This window comes from Rhamphochromis longiceps, linkage group LG3 (assembly GCF_057381845.1).
Source record: "Rhamphochromis longiceps isolate RC_006_pf linkage group LG3, R_longiceps_female_GT1.1, whole genome shotgun sequence".
Classification (NCBI taxonomy): Eukaryota; Metazoa; Chordata; class Actinopteri; order Cichliformes; family Cichlidae; genus Rhamphochromis; species Rhamphochromis longiceps.
The window spans coordinates 60,836,762-60,849,780 of record NC_140559.1 but is presented as its reverse complement, the minus strand read 5'-3'; the positions used below and the strand labels follow the sequence as shown (position 1 = coordinate 60,849,780).

At 44.1% G+C, this 13,019-nt stretch overlaps 2 protein-coding genes across 3 annotated transcripts in view; both read right to left on the bottom strand.

Moving 5' to 3' along the window:
• LOC146675569 (protein NLRC3-like) overlaps window positions 1–13,019 on the bottom strand; it is a 155,390-nt gene that overhangs the window by 30,887 nt on the left and 111,484 nt on the right. The gene's annotated exons all lie outside the window — the stretch shown is intronic.
• Window positions 1–13,019, bottom strand: part of LOC146675573 (uncharacterized) — a 145,996-nt gene that overhangs the window by 76,836 nt on the left and 56,141 nt on the right. The window lies entirely within an intron of this gene.

Here is a 13,019-nt window from a genome sequence, read left to right as displayed (position 1 = left end):
AGCACCCTATGTCTGTCGTTTGCGGGCAACATTGCATTTTTTATCTATGTCACAAGGCTCAGGGGTTATCCGTCGGTAAAATACTTTCTCTGTACTATAACGATGTGTTTAAAAATGATGACATGGTGTCTGACTTTCTGAAAGGACGCTGCCCCGCTCGCTCTCGCAGAGGTCATCACGGGGCGTGCTCCTTACAAAAGTTTAAAGATGTGTGTATCGAATAAAGAAACGTAAACAAAAAAAAAGTTTGTTGCAGCGTTTTTTATTTCATTTGTAAACAAAACAAAAAAACATTTGATTTTACATAGAGGTCCAGGTCGGGGAAAGCGTTATTTTGACCCGAGAAGGTTTTCTCCCCCTTCGCGCAGGTGTCTGTCCTCCCTCCTCCTCCTCCTCCACAGATTTAAGACGCGCATACTGGTCGCGAGCTCTACGGTTATGTATTGAGGATGAGGGAATGTTTGTTTCGACCAAAGTAGTTAAAAACGCGTTCCATCCTTTCGGTCGCGTTTGGTTTTTACTTTTAAAAGAGAGGGAGAGGTTTTTAAATAGATCGATCATGTGCGAACCCCGCACCGCATCCCCCTTGTAAACAAATTCACCCCTCTTTGTCCATCCTCCTCCACCCTCAGCTAATTTCTGCATAATGTAGCGGGCGTTTTTGCGATCTCGAGGGGGTAAGGATTTTAATACTTCTTCCATCATTTCATCATCCTCCTCTCTGGGCCGCTGCACTTGTTGCTGCTGCTGCACTTGTTGCTGCACCTGCTGCTGCACTTGTTGCTGCACCTGCTGCTGCTGCGCCTCCTCGGGCGGGAGGTGGAAAGTCACCCTACTCTCCTCGTCCCGGCCCTGTTTAGAGAGTGTGAGATATCTCCGCAGCAGAGACTCGTATCTTTTGATTTTTTCATACGAATTTAGCCGCGGATCCTCCAGTATGGCTTTTATCTTTTCGTCCAAATCGTCTTTGGCAGTTTCTCTGACGGTAGGCTCGGTGGGTCGGGTCAGTTTTTTCAACTCGTGAGAGGGAACGAGAATCATTTTTTTAAACATCTCAGCGTTTTTGAAATATTCCTCCCAGCAGGTTCCCCAGAATGGGTACGGCTGCGGATAACAGAGGGAAAAGAAACCCGCCCGTTTGTTTCTTTAAAACTTGACGTTTACGGTTTAAACTCGTTTTCTTGTCGGCCAGCAGCCTGATGATCTTTTTCTGGCGTTTCAGTTTTTGGTATTGAGGAGCGGAAAGAGGTATGTTTCCCTTTAAAAGATTTAAAGCTATCTCGCACAGCGCCTGGAGGAAATCCGGGGAGCTGTGAGCGAGAATGTCTTTGCGTTTCTGCGGCGACGCGTGGTACAGAGCTTGCAGTAAGACTGCGTTTCTTTTTATACGCTGAGACATGGCTACTTGGGTTTAGGCAGGTAAATGACGGGGTACTGCCCCGGAAGCAGACCGGCGCGCACTCTGTAGCGTTCTGGGCACGAGGGAGTGAGATCGAGGATTAAATACCCGTGGGGCTCCTCGGTGGCGTCTTTGAAACTGTCGGAGAAAAATGTTTTTTGCGAAGGGAAAATCTGACGGGCCAAAATCTCAATCTGCAGCTTGTCTCTGGGGTTTTTAAACAACACCATATAATTGGAGTTTAAGCTGATGGTGCGGCTGTATTTACCCTGATGGAAAACATTCTGGGTCAGCATCATGACCGAGACGTTTTTATGGTGGCGGTATTGAGTGAAAATTTTAACCACTTCCTGGTGATCCGAGGCCTGAAAGATGACGTCATCCAGCACCACCAGAACGTCTCGGAAATCTTCAAAAGAATCAGGCAGCCCCTCGACAAATTTAATGTTTTTATTGGTCTTTGAAAGCTCCTCGTACATGGGTTGAAAAGAAGTATAAATCCACACAATATTCGCGGGCACAGTATCCATGACGCGTTCACAGTTTTCCAAAACACACTTTACAAAATGAGTTTTCCCACACCCGCTAGGACCCACAACTAGACAGGAAAAAGGCACTTTCAGTCTGTGATCAAAATCAGTTTCCTCCATTTTTTTTTTTTTTTTTTTTTTTTTAGAAGAAAACTAAAACAAAAAAACACTAGTACCCGAAAGGCAGAGTCGTGCCGTCTGGAAAGAGACGTCTCTTGTCGTAAACCACGCGAAACTTTTTCTGAAATGTTCTGTTTTTGAGCACAAAGCCTCTCTTATCCCTCTGAATCCCGTTCTGAGGGGTCCCGAGCTCCGCCTCTTTCATACCAGAAAGGTAACTTTCCACCAACCCGCTCATACTGTCGAAATTGACACGTTCGCAACATTCTCTAGTCTGCGTTATTCCTTTCATTTTTACCACCAGTTTCTTTTTGTTTCTGGTCCGGTAGGCGTAACTCTTTGGACCCGCGGAGACAAATTCCTGGATGGTGTCCCCGTCTAATTCGTCCGTGAGATCCCCTAGTTAGTTGCCCAGCTCTAAAGGTTCCTCCCCCTCTTTCACTACGTAGATCAGAGAGTCGGTGTCGGTGTACAGAACGCTGCGCTGCAATTTTTCTAAATACTCGTAGAGTTTTAGACGGGCGTAGGCTGTGGTGAAAGCGGCGATGAAAACGTTATTGGTCGCGCCGGGAGGTATCACGCACCGCTCGTTATAGCTCCACTGAATTAAAGCCACTTCCTGTTTTTTGGTCTTTAAAAAAGAGACGTGTTTAAAGACGTACTGTCCTGAAAAGACGTAGTTAAAAAACTGACTCGGCTTTCTGACCAGAGTGGTCTGAGTCATGTTGGTTCTCTGAGCAAACTTTCCCCAGAAACTGTTGAGACACAATTTCGAAACTTGTCTTTTGGCCGGATTCACCTCTATTTTTGACGGGTCTAAACGTATGCCCTGATGCCTGTGGTACTCTTCCACGTATTTGTTCCTCTCATCCTCGTCGCGAGCTTCCGGAGGATAACCGGAGGCTTCCTGTTTGCCTTTGAGAAAAGTGTTAATATAACCGGCGAAAATATCGCTACCGCGGCTATCAAAGTGCCAGACCTCTGTGATTTTAGCCACTCTGTAACCTAATTCTAAGGCTTTGTTAAACTCGACGGTGACCCAGACCCCGGTGAGAGCTCTGCCCTCGTCGTCGTGAAGGCACGGACCGCTTTGTTGATTAGTCTCGGCGCAGGTGCGACAGAGGGAGAATATTAATTTACCTCCGGGGGTTTTGTACGGTAGAACGGGGAAATAGAGCCCGCGCGGCGGGTAAACGGTGGCTCTGATCAGCCCGAAATAACTGCGAGGGTCTGCAAAATTCTCTCTGATGATTTGGGGGTGATGCAGAGGGTAAGCGCGCTTGGCGTTGACGTAAGGGTACAGGGATGTGACGTCTACGTAATACACATTTTCTCCTGGCGAGGTGCTGTAACGCAGCCTCAAGGCCGAAGTGCGGCCTCCGTAAAGTCCCGAGCGAGGAGACAGAGGTTCCGGGACTTCGTAGCTCCGCATAAAATTTATAACCTCCTCGTTCGATTTTTTCATCTTGTTCCATTCGTGCTCCCACAGAGTGACCGTGCGGACTCTGTAAACGTTTCTCAGCTCCCGGAGCCTCGCCTCGGCAGAGGCGTGCAGGTCCCCGTAAGGAGCGCGTGTTTGGGTAGTCTGTTTCGATTAATGAAAGAGTTCTGTCCTCGGGCGGGCGGTAAAACACGACGATTTTACGTTTTAGTATTTGTTCGAATTTACCTATGTCGGTGAGAGTTACCTGAGTGCGATCGCTCAACCCCGCTAAACGCTGCAGCTCTCTGCCGCGTTCCAGGGCCTGTTTATCTGTGAAATGAGGTTGAGTGAGGTGAATCAGGTTGATGGCAAAACACAGATTATCGTTTTTGTTTTTTACCACGTACAGACAGTGACGCTTTTTGACTAGAATTTCATCATCTAACATTTTGTGAATCTTTTTACGCGGGTCATTACTGCCACCGCCTCTAGGATTTCTAATTACTTGCACGACAATTTCTAGGGGAGAGCCTGCGACGATCGCTCCGTTTGATTGTATCAGCCTGGCTAGCAGGTCCTCAAAAACCGGTACAATGTTTTCAACGCTTTCGTCGTCGACGTTAAAAACAGAGTGATTTCGCGCGTGGTCGCTGATGATCTCCAGTTGAACCCGGTCGTTACGACTAACTTCCGGTCTGACCCTATCCGCTAGATCTACAAAATTATCCCTGACGTCGAGGTAAAATTGAGCGAGGTCGCTCGCTTCATCCGGAGAGGGAATGTTAAATACTCGCCTTATTTCGAAATTATTAAAATGTTCGCGGCGAGTCACCGCATCGTTCTGTACCCGAGATCCTCCTCCTTGTTGATGCTCCGCAGGCCGGTCCTCCTCCTCCCTGGGCTGCTGATGATGATGCTGCTCCACCTGCACCTGCTGCACCTGCTCCTCCCCCTGCTGCTGGTCGTAGAGCTGAAGAGCATTTTCTATCGGCTGCAGAGGGTCAAAGTTCAGTAGACCGGCAAGCCGTTCGTTTTCAATGTTTTGAAGGAGGACCTGCAATGCGTTTTCTAAAGGTTGTAGTGGGTCGTTTGGTGGTGGGGCTATATTGTTTTCTATCGGTGGGGCTAAATGTTCATCGTTTCTGTTTAATTCTGCCACGGCTTCCAACAAAGCCTCAGGAATGCTGTGTTCTTCCGACATGATTTTCTTTATTTCTTAATTCACAGACTTTTACATGCTTTTACTTTACAGGTCCTTGTGTCTGTATATCGATGCATATGTGCGAACTGTTATGGCGTACATGAAAGCGAGGTTTTCAAGGATTCTCTTCTTATGAAGCAGCCGTCAAGCTGTAAGAAAAGACGGACAGAATGTATTTTTAAACCTTACATTTTTTATTTTTATTTTTATAGAGCAGAGAAGTTTAATAGGATCGATTCATCCCCCCGTCAATTACCTCTCAGTCTCCTGAGAGGAGCTCTCAGTCTCCTGAGAGGAGGAGCTCTGGACGGTTCCTCCTCCTCCGCCTGATTTTCTTCCACCTGATTTTCTGTATCGGTCTCTGTCGGGGAAATAAAACAGAAGAGATTTAAGAAAACAATCTCCTCCTTCCTATTTTTTGAGAATGAAAAAACTTTTTATTTACCTCGCTCCTCCTCCTGATTGTCTTCCGCCCGATTGTCTGTAGCGGGGGATTGGTTAGGTATATCTGCAATCTCGGCTGCCGAGAAATAAAACAGAAGAGATTTAAGAAAACAATCTCCTCCTTCCTATTTTTCGAGAATGAAAAAACTTTTTATTTACCTCGCTCCTCCGCGCGATTGTCTGTAGCGGGGGTTTGTATAGGTATATCCGCAATCTCGGCTGCCGAGAAATAAAACAAAAAGAGAAAGATTTAATAAATAAAAACTTTCTAGCACGCTTTATACCACTCCAAGTCGGGAGGGGCGGTATAGCACACTCGGATTACTCCGTCACATCCTGATATTTATCGAAATGACGGATATTGCATCATATTGTTTACCTTTTGGTTTAAAAGGTATTTTCCTGCAGTTCTCCGGGTATGCGTTGACGAAAATAACGTCGTCGTCTTCTTCTTCTTCTTCTTTTCGCTGCGGCGGGGTCTGTATATTCTCGATTACCTCTGTCGAGAAATAAAGCAAAACTTTTTAAAAATCTGCTCCGGGTCGGGAGGGGCGGTATAGCACACTCGGATTACTCCGTCACATCCTGTTATTCAAAAAAATGGCGGATAATGCATCATATTGTTTACCTTTGGTTTTAAAACTTTTTTCTCCGCGGTTCTCCCGGTATGCGGAGACGAAAATAGCGCCGTCTTCTCTTCGACGCGGCGGCAGCGGAGGTTCTGCGGGGGATATGGCGTCTAATTCGCCGCGGAAAACGGCCGGATTTTTGCTGTTACTCTCTGCACTATCGATTGCTTCTGTAAGTATCAGAGCTTGGTTAAATCAAGTCTATCTAAACTTATTTAAAAAATGGTATATACTTATTTATTCGTACCGTAGTCCACTTGCGTGAAATCATTGATGTAGAAATCTAAAAGAAAGTAATCAGATTATTGACATCTCTGTTGATATATAATTTAAAGTCGTAAAGAAAAAAAAAACTTACCGGGGTGAGGTACGAACAGTTCTGGCGAGATGGCCCTGGCGCTCTGATCGGCGGCGTTGTTTGAACGGAATGTTGACATAATATTCACGGATTCTTCCTCGCGATTGGTAGAACTGTCACAGTAGGGGCTGAGCAGATATCGACTCCCCTCCCGTTTCTTCTCTCATTTTATCCTAGTCTAGCGAAGCATCTGTTTTTCGCATCTTTCTCTTGACAATACCGATAGTTAGAGAGGGTTGTTTTTTTTTTTTGATTGCCTTCTTGCGAACGCCGTCTGTTTTCCACATTCTGCAACGGTAAAATATGACTTTGAGACGGGTGTTTGTTTTACCAAATGGACAATTGCTGTCTGACCTTGTTCTTGCTGTTGACAAAACTCGCCTCATGGTTGACTCTTTCCCACAGAGGGGGGTGCTTTAATAAACTTATTCGAATATGAGCTTTTTTCCACTAAGACTTGTTTTATGGGGAGATGTACGAAATTATTTACCGGGTTACAAGCAATGATAATATCGGATGTTGACTCCTCAGCGTCATCATTTTCTATCTATTGAGAAAACTTATTGTTAAAGTATTGAAGAAAAAAACTCCTCCTTGGCCCGCGGGGTGTGTGTGTGTGTGTGTGTGTGTGTGTGTGTGTGTGTGTGTGTGTGTGTGTGTGAGTGAGTGAAACAAGATCGCCTGTCGCTGCAATTATGGTTTGTTTTTCAGTCTCTCAAAAGGAAAAGTAGTATTCACTAAGGGATAGTTATTCGTTTTTTACACATAGGCAGCCTGTAGGTTACAAGCGGATAGAAAGTTCTTCTTTTCATCACAAGCTATGGTGTATCTTAAAGGTTTTTTTACAGCGTCTGTATTATAGGAAAATAAAATACTATTGAAATCTCTACAGGAAGTCACTCTTTATTTCCATTACAAACGCCGGTGCAGCTTAAGAAAGTAAAATTACATCCGCTCTGTCTCTCTATACATCACAGAATCATCTGCTGCATCACCGCTGTGCTTAGGGAACATGACGCATCAGGTCTGAAAATGACTAGACACTTCTGGAGTATTTCCGGTAGGGTCATAAGGTCCGGATCGAGGCCTTCCATAGTAAATATGCTGTATTTGAATATGTCATATTCAAAGCCTTCTTCTTTGGGAGAGCAGATCTCATCGGACACAGGAACGCTGCTGGGCTGCAGAAGGAAATCCATCTTGTGTCTGTGCCTTAGAAATTGTGACGGACTCCACCTCTCTGCTTTTTTATTCCCCTCCAACAGATGGCGCGCTTCCGGAGGTTTCCCCCTCCCTCTAAAAACTTTTTTTTCCCAACAACAGATGACGCGCTTCCGGAGGTTTCCCCCCTCCCTTCTCAGGATGCAATTCGACACGGTTAGCAACAGATGGCGCGCTTCCGGGGTTCACCCCCCCTTATCAGGATGCAATTCGACACGCGGGGGGTTTCCCACCCCCCTTCTCCGGATGCGATTCGTCACGCTCATTACACGCTTCCGGGGGGGAGGGGCGGGAGGTCAAAAGGTCGTGATTAGGGCCATCAATCACTTCGGATCAAATTTTGTCATAAGCTGTATGGTATTAACTCTCTTTTGTGTAATGTACTCAGTCACATTAAAAACGAGAACAAGTTCCCAGAGATGGTTTCACAAAAACATGTGTACGTCTTTTGAAGTCTGCAAGTGAAATCAACGGAGAGCCTTAAATCCTTCGGTTATGTTTTCCATGAAGACGGAGCAGAAAAGGAGAACGCCTTCTTCCCAAGCTCTGCATGAACTGATGGAACAGTGGATGTAATGATGTCCTGAGACTGCAGGCTGTGACTAAACTGTTTGCCTAACATGTACTCTGATAAATAGGAGGCAGTAACCCAGAAACAGATTGATAGATAAAATGATACTAATGGACCATCCTGTGTAAGACCAATGAGGACCAGTTAACCAGAGAACACAGAGTACAGTGGTGTGTTAAAGGTTTACAGACAGTTATAAATCTTAATGCCCCATGATGGACAAAATCCAACAGATGAAGAGAGCGAGCAGAGTCATTCATATAAATCAAGTCACTGTAATCCAGGGCAGGTAAAAAAAAGGTGGCAGCAACAAGCTTTTTCCTGTGAAACATGATCTGTTCCTGGAAGAGAAGCCCAACTTCAGCCTCAGTGTCTTTATTAGATGTTCAATGTGTGGCTTATAGGAACGACTGTCATCAACCACAATACCGAGGTCTGTGTACGAGGCCACAGTTTCAATAGAAATACTTTGAGCAGATACAGGAGAAGGACATAAAGCCGGACCCTCTTTCTGTTTGTGAACAACATGACTTTGGGTTTTTTCTACATTTAAAGCCAGTCTGAGCCAGCTGAGACTGAATACTATCAACAGCTGCTGTAATGGTTTGAAAACTATGTTGATGGTATAAAATGAACAGATGCATCTAGATTTTGTGCCACACCGTTGACATAAGTAGCCCAGGACAGAACCCTGTGCACTCGTTTAGTGACATTTAAAAAGCTGGAAGAGAGACCATTGAGCTGAACGCACTGCTGATGTCCAAAAGAACATTAGAGAAGCAGCCAGCTGCTCGCTCTGAAAGGCCTATTTCCAGTAATCTATGACATAAAATGCTGTGGTCAGCAGCTCAGCTCATAAACCAAGGGACTGGGAGCAGCTGCTGCTGAGTGTTGCTGGAGTTCCTGTGGTGTTAGATCCTCATCCTCTCCACGCAGCTTGGAAGTAGGTGAAGTTGTGCCAGAAGATTTTTTTGTTGTGGTCAACAGTGTCAAAGGTTTTGATAGATCAATAAAAAGAGCTGCACAGTAGTTCTTTGCATCCAGCGCTTCATAGACGTCTTTGAGAACTTTTATCGAAGCAGTTCCAGTACTGTGCAGTTTCCTAAAACCAGACTGGAAGGGAGATAAAAATCATATTTTCATCCAGATAACTTTGAAGTTGATTATTTACCAGCCTTTGAAGAACCTTAGATAAGACACAGAGTTTGGAAATTGGCCTGTAATTACTAACTGTTGAAGAATCACCAGCTTTCAGTGGGGGAGTACAGAGGCACACTTCCACATCTGTGGTAAAGCCTTCTGTTGTAGAGAAAGATTAAAAATATAAGACACTGGCTCAGCTATGATATTTGCAGCCAAGTGCAAGAAGGAAGGAGAACGATTGTGAGGACGAGTTTCTGGTGTTGGGGCTATTAAAAGCCTTACAAACCTCTTCTACTGTGACAGGTGTGAAGGAAAAGGTATCAGTAACCAGGAACTACGAGCAGAGTTGTGTGCAAGAGGTTTACCATCAGATACTGTGCTGAACAAAGAACAAGAAGCAACAAAGTGTTTGTTAAAGCAACATTTCAGTTTTGTCTGACACAGGAGTGGAGTCGATATTTAAGTGAGGAGGAAGCTCTGAGGAGTCACAGCTGGCAGAGACACTTTATAGTTTGCCAAAACCTCCTACGGTCGTTTGGACTGTCAGTCGTTAAAGTAAAACATAGTTACATTGGATCTTGATGATGGAGGCAGTAATCCGATTACACAGCTAATGAAAACTTAGCCAATCAGCATCAGAGCCAGACTTCCTGCCCAGGCCTGGTTTCTCTCATGTAGGAGATCGGCCGGTACTGAACCAAACCAGGCCTGTCCCGACCTTTCACCCTGACCTGGCAAAAAGAGGCGTGTCTGTCCACAAAGTAGACACAACTCTCCTGTAAATGTTCCCAAACTGACATTGTCAGCCTGTTTAATACGACCCCAGTTCAAACTGATGCGGGCTCGGAGCGTGAGATTTTAGTGTTTCTCACAGCACCAACTATGCAGTGATCACTCAGGTCGTTGGCAAAAACTGCAGACGTGGAAAACTTACGCAGCATATTAGTTAAAAAAGGTCAATAAGAGCAGATTTATCTGGGTGTTTAGGATCAAGGCGTGTGAGGCTTTAAATAATTTGAGTCAGTTTTAAAAACAAGCAGCGTGCCTTAAACTCATCAGACACAGAAGAAAGCCAGTCCCAATGAAAATCATCCATCTGAAAGACGTCATTAAAATGCAGCTCAGATAAAAGTTGAACCAGAGACGGTGATGTGCTGGGGGAAGCAGGTGGAGGCTGATAGCAGCCAACAACAGTCTGATTTCCAAACAGATCAATAGTTAAGGCCAAGATTTCAAATGGCTGAGGTGCAGATGGAGAGAACAAGACTTGAGCAGCAAGACAGACCTTCACATAAACTTCCAGACCTCCGCCTTTTCTGGGACAGTCTGAGTGCTAAATGTTAAATCCATCAGTTGCTACGTTTTTATCCAGTAAAGATTTGGAAAGTCTCAGAAACAACAATGATACCAGCACCGCTTGAACAGGCCCAGATTCCAATCATATCCATGTTAGGAAGCACACGACGTGATGCACGTGTAACCCAGACAGTTTTTAACATCTGCTGGTGTTTCACATTCAGCCAGAGGCCCAGGGTTAGGTTGGATACCAGACAATAATAAAAGCATCGTTATTAGACTCTAGAGCTCGTTTATAGCTGACACCACATGTAGAGTTTAAGTTCACACAGAGACGATGACATTTTTCTCAAACCAGCAAACAATAAACAAGAAATGTAACAAGAGTTTCAGAAGAAGCTGTTTTACAGAGAAATGATTCCCTGAAGACAAAATTATTATTATCATCTTTATTTCTCCAGGTGAAAATTTAATTGAGATTAAAAATGTTGTTTTCAAGAGAGACCTGGCATCATGGCAGCAAGAGTCAGAAATACATCATAATTCAAACAAATACAAAATAGGAAAAACATCCTACATAAACTTCATAAAGTTTCATTAACAGACTTTGAACAATGGACTTCAAACTTCCCCCCAAAACAACAGAAACACATTTGAAGATAATGAATGACATTTATCCCTCTAAAGAAGGACTTAGACTACGATTTAATATGAATGAGAACATGTTCATAAATGGATGCAACCAAAGATTTCATCAATCCCTGATTTAGAGACAACAGAACATTTGGTTTGATTTCACAAGATAAGAATGACGACTGAGTTGGAAGATTGTTTTATATTTAGTCAAATCTTTCATACATGAAGTCGGATTACAAAATCATCCCCTAAATTTGGAATTGAAATTATAGAGAAAATCTGTGAAATGACTTAAAGAAAACAAACCACAAAAACTCTATGATGCTCTAAACCCCCTGGTTTAGGTCGGCAAAACTTTCCTAGATCCGCCCCTGCACAGTTACCAGCTGTCAGCTACTTAGAAAAGCATCCTGGTGTTATTTGTCTCTCAGAAACAGCTCATAACTTCCCTTCAACTCATTCATGTCACCTAAAAGGTAAACCTGTTTCTCCATCACCTGCTCAGCTCTGATGATTCAGTAAGGACATCTCCTGGTTTCATCTTCATGTTTCCCTCTCACCACATATCCAAACCGACATCATGACCAGCAGCTTTACAGCTGTGGCTCCAGCAAACATCAGCTGATACTAGAAATTAATGTTAAATAAATTCTAACAACAGCTGATCAAGCTTAAACGTGCTGCTGTTGTTTAGCGCGACATCCGCTGGTTTCCTCTTTCTGGCGCAAAGTGGATGATAAAAAAACAAGAGAGAAAAGCCAATCAGCTGATCATTGATCAGTTTCATGATTGAAGTAGCAACAGGAGAGGGAGGGGAGAGAATGACAGTGTAAAGACACAGAATAACTCCAGCTTTGTGTCTTTTCCATTCTAGCTGAAGTCAGGGACAAACTGTGTTCCTTCTCAGCTGAACACGAAACGCGTAATATTTTCTCTGAATACGAGACGATTCTGTTTTTTACAGGACGGTTGGAAACTCTACTAAAATAAAGTTCACTATCAGTAACATCATAGCACCACCCAGCTGTATAGAAACTCCGTAATGCTAGCTAGTAGCAGTACGAGTTATTGTAACTGACTGTAAAAAGTCAGCACAAGGAAAATAAACTCCACCTAAACTTGGTTCATATCTGACCCAGATAGACTGCAGGTCATAACTTCTTACCTGAAGTTCAGTTCACCTGACACTCGGACCGGCGGCCGCCTCGGGTCTCTGCTCCTCCAGGGTTGCCGACCCCTGCTCTAAAGCATCTGATTTGGATTCCTGAGATCAAATATATTTTCCTTTGGCTTTGTTTTCTTCCCATTTGTGGCTTTAATGTAGTGTTACATCCTGTTTGTTTGCTTCCATCTGTATACATGTCCAGATTCACTGTTATGTTTCTATTCTTACATTGCTGTGTGATCACTGTTCCCTCTGCTGACTGATGTGACCTTTTGTATCTTACACTGATACTTGTCATATTTGTATCTGTGCCTAAATATAAAAAGTTTTCCATGCTAAAACACAGCTCCACCTCCTGCAGTTCTCCCTCTGAACCACTAGATGTCTCTGTTATCTAAATGAAGACGTGCAGCACAGCAACCACAGCAGTGCTCAGATCACACGTGTCCTGTTATTATGTATAAAAGCATGAAACAGGTGAGACAGGTGGGATCAATATTAATGTTGTGGAAATATATGAAAAAGCAACAGAAGAGTGAAAACATTTCCTGTTTCTAGAAAGATCTTTCAGCTCACAGCTGCTCACAGACTGTATTTACAAGTGACAAACTGCAACTCTACAGTACATCTACAGTATATATCAAATATATTCTGTATTCAAATCTATTGAGTGATGTTTGAAAGTCTTTCCAGGTGAGTTTGATCCAGGAGGGTCTGAAGCCAGAGTCAGACAGAGACTGTGCAGAGACTGTAGAAGGACAGAGCAGCAGCAGAGCAGTCCAGATACACTGATGATCCTCTGTCAGATCCAGAGGGACACACAGGGATGATGCTGGACTCTACATTGTGTCTGACAGTGGAGCTGTTCTCAGAGCAGTTCACT